This window comes from Paramormyrops kingsleyae, chromosome 8 (assembly GCF_048594095.1).
Source record: "Paramormyrops kingsleyae isolate MSU_618 chromosome 8, PKINGS_0.4, whole genome shotgun sequence".
Lineage (NCBI taxonomy): Eukaryota > Metazoa > Chordata > Actinopteri > Osteoglossiformes > Mormyridae > Paramormyrops > Paramormyrops kingsleyae.
In genome coordinates this window covers 26,899,296-26,907,962 of record NC_132804.1, presented here as the reverse complement: position 1 = coordinate 26,907,962, position 8,667 = coordinate 26,899,296, and positions in this window count along the sequence as shown.

Below are 8,667 nucleotides of genomic sequence, written 5' to 3'. Positions count from 1 at the left end.
ATATCCCACATCAGCCTCAACATAAGAACGCAGCACATGTTTTTCATTCAAATGTGACTAAGATTTTTAACAGTCACATAATTATTGTAGCATCCCATAATTCAAGGTGCAGCCCTGCCATGAAACAGGGAGTTGGGCAGGACAGCAGTGTCAGCAGTTTTTATAATTGCTTGACCTTTTGAATTGACCTTTCCTAATTCTTTAATTATGAGGGAAACATTAATGTTTAAGCACAAACCATTTTTCTATATGAAAATGGACTAATTGAACCATAGTGGGCATGTCTGTCCATTACACTGACCCCCTGCCACTGGCCACTTCATTCGTCATTCATCGTTGAGTGGGCGGACCACAGTACAGGCTTCTCTGATAGGACAGATCAATCTCACCATTTTTTCCTCCCAAAATTTCAAAAACCACATTTGTTTTCAGCAAACCCCTCCTCTACAAAGTCTCTTTTATTGACAAACTTAATTTGGAACATTAAACACCCAAGACTTTTTCCTTTGTTGTTTTATATAGAAACTGGAGTCTCCTGCATCCTATCACTAAGCCACAATAACTTAGGAAGATGTGTTTTTACTTGTATTCAGCCACCCCTCCAGCATGGATTAGAGTCCAGGCCCTTTTTAACAACAGAAAATCCTATTAACCTCTTTCTTTCCTTGCATTACAGTTTGCATAATTTCCTCTTTGCGTTCAGTTTCATTACGGATGTTTAATTCAAAGTGACCCTGCCTCTGAGGCATCCAGGCAGCCGTGGAAGTGATCCAGACAGCGGTGTTTACAGACCTGGAAATGACTCAATTGGGGTGAACGCTGGGGGGAAAAAACACTATTTAAAACAAAAATTACTAAGACACACTGTGGACATCTATGGCACCATGCATAACATTTGTCACCTATGTTGTTCTTCAAAATTCACGCACAATTTGCTGTTAAGTTCTTTATCGGCCTACCACTTATTGATACAAAACTGATAATGCAAAAGATCTACATGGTGCCATTTTAGTTCAAATAGATGCTTGTTGCATCACTGAGTTGAGTTTGCAAAAGAATTTTTCTTTGAAAAATTAAAAAGAAAATCTCTTTCCCCAATTCAAAGATGCTAAATACATCAATTTCTTTGACTTCATCTTAGCATAAGAAGACAGAAGGAAAGGGGTTGTGTGCATGAACACAGTGAATGAAATATCTCAATACTACCCAATACGAGTCCAGAAACCCTAGATATTAGGACTTTTAGAAGAAAAAATTGTGATCTGTCCTGTTAGAGAAGAATGTACTGTGGTCTGCCTCCTCAAGGGTGAATGACAGATGAATTGGCCAATGGTATGGGGTGAAGGTAATGGTCAGACATGCCCATTGTGCTTCAAATAGTTGTTTTTCACATAAGTTTATGCTTAAGCACTATTTTTCCTGCATGGTTAAAGAATTAGGAACGGTCAGTTCAAAAGCTCAAGCAATTATAAAAACTACATAAAACTGTTGGCCTAATCAAATCCCTGTTTAAATACCAGGGTAGGATTGTACCATAAATTATGATATACTGGTATAATTATGTGAATGGTAGAATCATAGTCACATTTGCAAGAGTAACATCTGTACTGTGCTTTTACATTGAAGCTGATGTGAGATGTTGTAGCTAGATTTTTATAATACTACGTATAGTAAATGATGGGCATCACAAATAAAGACTTTGGTTTATTTTCTACTTGAGAGATGGTTACCACTTAACTACATGTAAGGGAGCAGTAAAAGCATGGAAACAACCTTCATCTGATTGATTCATGGCACATTGTGCGGTGATGGACCTCATGGGACCTCAAAGCTAGTCACTAATAAAGTCCTTTAAAAACGATAAAACTAAAATTGGACGATACCACTTAAGGATCATAAAAAAAGTTCTGAAGAGATTTAAAATACTAAGCTCAGGGTGCATCTGAAATCAAATACAGGCAGTCCCCAGGTTACGAACATGATTCGTTCCTTAAATCAAATTTGTAGGTATGAGCAGAAAATAATACAGTACATAGCAATAATAGTAATTATGCAGTAATAATAAACATAACTGTATATGGTACTGTACTGTACCTCGAGCTGACCAACTGCTGAAGCCTCACAATGTTTTCATGACATCCACAAAATAGCACATGCATTGGTTATTACGAGCCATTGTATTTAACCTGAATTTTCTAAAATAATAGTCTTTGTGACAATCCGTTCATAAGTATGAGACATTCTCCAGGGATCGCCTGTACGTGTATGTTATATAGTTGGTGAAATGTAGTATGCAAATTGACCAGTATCCTTGAGACAATATCTAGATAACGTATTCCATTCTGCGGAATTCCAAAGTGTGCAATTAGTGGATGCTATACTAACCCACAGGACTACTAGAGCTGCAACCAAAGACGAAGAACATTGCTTGCTCAGAAATTTGTGCCAAGACGGTGGATGAAGTGCTGGCTCTGTACAAATTTAAGTATAAAACAATACCCAGCTACATAAGTTATTTAGAACATCTATTTTTTGTTGATAGTTTATAACAGTTTTTAACTTTTGGGGGGAGCAAGCTACATCATTGGTAAACATCCAGGTCAAGTATGTGCAAGTTGGCAACTGCCATATGTACAAGTGCGTACTGTTCGTATATATAGTATGTACTACATTAGCGGTACTTGATTTCTAACAAAACTGAGTACATACTATGTAGGTATTTGACTTCAGACACACCCTCAATTTCAACCCACCAACCAGCCAGCTGATACTTTTTAGACCCTAATGATGTGCCCAGTCCAATCAGGGTCAGCTGGATGTCACTAGTTGTTGATGCGAATGCATGCAGCTAATGATACATTACATTACCTTGGAGAAAACAGTTACTCATTTCCGCAAATGCATTAAAGGTATCTAAATGTCAAATATGAGCTATAATCACAATTAATTACTTTACTTTGAAGTCTAAAATGGCATAAAGAACCATGAATTGTGTTATTATGATGGGGTTGTTCATTTTTAACAGTTTCCCATTATTGTATGTCATACTACTGAACTCCAATATTGTAACCTAAGGCAAACATGTGAATATTAGTGATTCCTCTTCTTAAATGCTTGGTGCACCACATTAGACTCATTTAATATTAGATCTGAACAAATATGAACAAACCACAGCCCCCAGCTCTACCCTCCCTCCATCACTAGATGACTAACTGTGTGGGGTGTGCAGGAAGTAAATACCACAATTCAGCAAACTGGAGCTGGCTTTTTGAGTACACAATGCAGATTGTGTATACAACTTATTATGAAATAAAAGTATTTATTTAATAATCTGAGGAAAATATGTGAATGACATTGCAAACTCACACTGTTTACCTATTTTTGTAGTGTCAATGGTGTGAAATGAACATAAGCAAAATCATCAAAAAACTTTGAATATCTTATTCTCCATCGCATTTATTTTCTTAGAGAAAACCATGTTTTTCAGTCCAAAAACCTTAAACCTGAACTGAAACGAAGCCTTGAAGCAGACAACTTCAAATTCATATTAATCATAGACTAATGCTCGCTTAAGTGAATCTAAAAAAAGAAAGTGTGGTTTTACAGTTATTAAGGAAAGTATATATTTAGCTTATAGGACGTATCGCTTTAAGAGCGGCCTAGCTAGCCTATTAAAACAAGACCGCCTCTTTATTTTCACACTGATAGAAGCCTGCATTCCACTCACAGGCGCTCTCTTTTCCAGAGGAAATCTCCAGGCGGCCCTTATTTGATAATAGGCCACAATTATCTGCAGAATAAAGCGCTGTGGCACTGACAAATGCAGCTTTTACAAGGCAGGAAACATTATGTTCACACATCAGGAGCTAAATGCCTCCTGTTTATCTCGGCCAGAAAGGGAATTGATCCCCGGGGAACTGAGCACTCGTTAGATGTTCCATGAAATCTGGGCTGTGGGATCGGGACTGTTCCTTGTTTTAATTAGTTTCCCTTTTAGCCCTCAGATGATCTTTACCAATTCTTACATATAAATGGCCCTTTCCCTGCAAGGTACTCTAGTGCACTAGGTTGCAGAATAAATACAAACTGCATCATAAAATCAATAAATACCACAAACAGCAGTGGCAGGCAATCAAATGAAAATGAAATGATGTTTTATTTGCCATTTGTGCAAGTATAACAACAGGTACACTGGAATGTGTTTTTACACACATCCTATCATGCTCTCCTTTTTTAAAGACGTACACACCTGTGTAGGTCAGAGGTCTGTGTCTGTGTCCAGAGGCTCGTGGGTTCGAATACCATGCAGGGCAGAACAATCATATCAGCATTGGGCCCTTGAGCGAAGCCCTTAATTCCAGCTGCTGGAGATTGCCGGAACCAGATCTCTGTCCCACAACTTTATTCAGTCGGACATCGCTTTGGACAGACATGTCTGCTAAATAAATGACATGTAAAATTTTCACAAAACACAAATAATCTTAGGATTGTGTGGAAGTTACTTAACTGCTGACGACGCATTTAAGCCAGAAAAATGTCCTACCCAAAATTTCAGCACAGATTTTATACTCTTTTTATGAATTAAAAAAAATATGATTGGGGCTACAACACCGAACATGGGGTCGACAATAAATCTGCATTTACCGATTACTCTAGCTGTATAGGTCATATAAACAGGCCATTAACTGGCTATCACTGGGGAAATGCCATTATGTTCTTGCCTCATTTGTTGAGTAATGAATTTCCAAGATGGTCCTTGGACCATAGTAAGTACTGTATATCTTAGGGATTGTAAGACAATCCACCAGCTTTTGGGGAGGGGGGGCAATCCATAAATTTTCAAGTGAGCCATAAACACATCAAATTAGGCCATTTGGGACTGCCTGGCATCAAAAAGAGACAGAAAACACAGGCAGAGACTAAATCATCCATAATCACCCGAGAGGACAGTATCATCAAAGCGCTCGATCAAGCCATCACAGCAAATCCGGGGCGAGATTCCTGTCGGCGGCATTTTCCGGCAGCAATAGCTGTTCTTCCTGAGACGCCGTTCGGTATATGAGAGGCTTTTTTTTGCCCCAGGCGGAAAGAACAAAGAAAAATTTGTATCCTACTTAAAGCTTTGAAAGAAATCTGCTTCCCAACATAGTTTGCAGGAAACAATGTCTAATTGTTTCCAAGCACGTCATCGTAACCACATTATACAAATATGTAGCTGCTGTCATGTATCTTTCAGCGAAAGATGGCTATTTACACTCGGCAGACCTGCGTGTGTGTTTTTTAAAGCGTTCGAGGTGCTTTATATGACACCCGCATACAAATGAGTGGGAGCCGCCGTTGCCATGTCGACCGGTGAGGTTAAGCCAAGTAGTTTCTTTACATTTACTTTCTTCCGGCCAGATCCGTGTGGCCTGAGCGTAAAGAAGGCGCCAGGAGTTTTTGTGAGGTGCCTCTGAAACGCGTAGCGTGCGAAGCAGCACGGCGTCTCGCGGGCTGGCGTTCCAGTTCTCGTATTCACTTAAGGACAAAGGGCCCCGTTCAAATAATAACCATTCCTGTAACAAATAAGGTTCAGGAAACCGCAGGACAATTTCGTAACTGTTTCTGTCTTTCCATCCAGCGAATTATCTTCGGATCAGAAGTGTCCCGTTTGTCACTCGTCCTGGCGGTCACTTGTTGATCCCCAGGCCATGCCACCGAGGTCAAAGCTAATCCTATTAGCTTGGGCCAGATGCGTATGCAGTGGGCCAGCGCTGCCCTTTTAATCTACATGGAAATTAGTTATTAAGGCACTGACAGGCTTGTAATGCGTGATGTGGCAACTTGGGGGGGGGGCATTTTATGCAAAAATGTAACTTGTGCAGAACTATAATGCAAAATAAATAAGGCACGTCTCATAAGTTCCTTTTCAACCAAACGCTAAAGGAAAAGGGATAGTACTTCAAATAATGAAGTGAGCTTGTAGGCGGTATCCATCTATCCATCTATCTGCCTGCCCGTCCGCTTATCCAGTTCAGGGTTGCAGGGAGTGTGGATCTTATCTGCATTCAGAATAAATAATTAAAGATCATTTAAATGAGCCCACAGTGTAATGAAGTGATAAGACTTAAATGTCTAAACCAGGAGCAGGGCGCACTGCATCGTACAAATGTGACAAGATAATTACCCCCAGTGACACTCACTGCATTACCGCCGGCGTTATATACAGTGCGGTTATTCAACTAAATAGCTTTGTGGTGGCGTTGCTGGATCACTCACCGTCTTTGTCGGCGATATTGACTGCTTTCCTGCTTTGTTTCCAGTTGTTAACTCACAAATGGCCGCCATTAACCAGGCGGCTGAGGGTCAGGGTGCACGAGGGTCGTCGAGAATCGGAATCGCAGAGTTTGGCCGAAACAGAGTCCGTTCCATCTCCACGTGAGTTTCGTTTAAAGGTCAAGAGATTCTGTGGGTCGAGTGAGACTGTAGACATTAAGAGCGAAACAATCAGATACCAGCCAATAATACTACCTCAACAGAAAAACACTGGGCAGTGATTTTGTTCCCGAAGAGCAAGTAATCAACAAGAAGTACACATGATGTCCTAGAGACAGCCGAATTGCCCCGCTGCAGAAGGTGAATGCTTTCTTTAGGATTTTGCCTGATTCCAGCATAAAACGCAAAAAGAAACAGGCCGCTCATTGTGGCTTGCTTCATTATTCTGCCTTTTTAGATTTCAAATGGATTGCAATACAGCTCTAGGCCTTAATGAATTCCATTTTCTTATCATTACACTGGTGCCTGTGTTTACAGTTTGCCTTTTTGCCTCACCAAGTTACCAGCACAGAAGTTAAAACAAATTCCGATTTTATAAACAGATTCATATGTTTACAGCCATGCTGTTAAACAGCACCTCTCTCTGTCCTCATTTTCCAGCTTTAGTACTGCGCAATGTATCTAGGTTACTAAAAGTAAGGGTCCATTTTTTTTCTGCACACTAGCACACCTAGCGGTGCTCAACAGGAACTGCGCCTGCTGCTTGTATTGCAAATAATCTCCTTTGTTCTGTTGCCAAACAGCTTCTGGTTATGAAACCTCAGCGAGGTGCAGCGACAGCAAGGTGGAATAGTAGTAAGCAATTCAGTTCTCAAATTTAAATATCGACTAAGTTTCAGATGCAGGATGTCACTTCTTAAATGTTACTTATATAACCCATTAACCACATGGTCAAGCCTAAGTCCTTTTGTTATGGAATAAAAGAAGATTTGTTTCTGGCACATATATTTAAAAAGAACAACAGGAAAAAACCACAACCATCCACATGTGTTGAATTTCATTGCTTACTCAGCACAGGCCAGAAAGAATGATGTTCATATCCTTTTAAAGCTAAAGCAGGCTCTTAGTTTAGACACATGGAAGAACACCAAAATAAACTAGTCAGGCATAACAGGAAATAATGCATGTACCCTAATTTATTATTTTTGTTTTCTGTTTTCAAGGCAATTCATTAATTTGCGCCAACTTCCATAATGAATCCTGTAGCGATATTGACATTGTAATTGTAATTACATCTAGGCTGGCATTTAAAAATCCATATTGCCAACCAATAAAGCATTGCCTCATAACTCATTTAGATTAATTAAAACCGAACACACTGAGGGCCTTTTTGGAACGAAACCTACAGACCTGGCATCGATATATATTATGGTGCTTGTCAGCAGGACCAACTTGCGAGAAATGTACTTAATTCTCAACAGCCAACTCTTGGGAAAAAAACATTTCACATATGCACCATTCAAGGTTATTTTCAAAGAGCCCTTATTCGCATTTACATTATATAATTATCTTTAATGAATCTGGTATCTGATATCAAGGTTATCCATATATTTGTATAGACCCTATAATAAACATTGAGAATTTGCAGCAGCCACGCAGGGAGTGGATAAATTCTTTCGAGCCCCCTCATCCCATTTAGTGTAACCCATCCGCTCTGCCTGGAGGCTTCCTGCCTTTGCTTCCCATCCTCTACCCCCAAACGGCAGCCTGTTCTATCGAATGCAGGGGTTAAAGTCTGCCAGCCCACAGGCTTGGGGCAAGTATATCCGACCTGCGACATGTTTTTAATTCACTATTAGATTTGGCCATCAGATTGACCTTTTGTTTCTCTTTTGGCTCAAACAATAAATTGAGTAGCTCGCTTGGGTGGAAACCAGTGCCCGCCCCCCGGTCATGTTAAGTTTGAAACCCGTGACCTACTGCGGATGTCAGTAATGGATGGACTTGCGTCGTAGTCGCTGGTGCCGCTGGGAGTTCATCATTTTTTCTGTGCATTGGCCGGGGAGGGGGGGGGTGAAAAAACTGGCCCCCTTTCAAGCTCTTGTCCATTTCCGACTGAAAATGCTGCAGGAGAAGAGCATCCATGCTGGCCCTGAGATGTTTCCACCGCTGAGGAAACTGGCCCCCATGTGCAGATTAATTAGTTAGATATGACTCTGTACGCTCCAGGCTCTGAAGCAGTGTGAATGAATTGATTTTACCATGAAATCAAGCTCTGGGTATTGAGATCCTTCAGGTCATTTTTCCCCTTTGTCGTGCTGTACCTGGACATTTCTGTTCCCACATCACTCCAGTGTAGCTACTCAAAGCCATACGAAGTACTAGCTGGGAGAAAAAAGATATTCTTCCTTT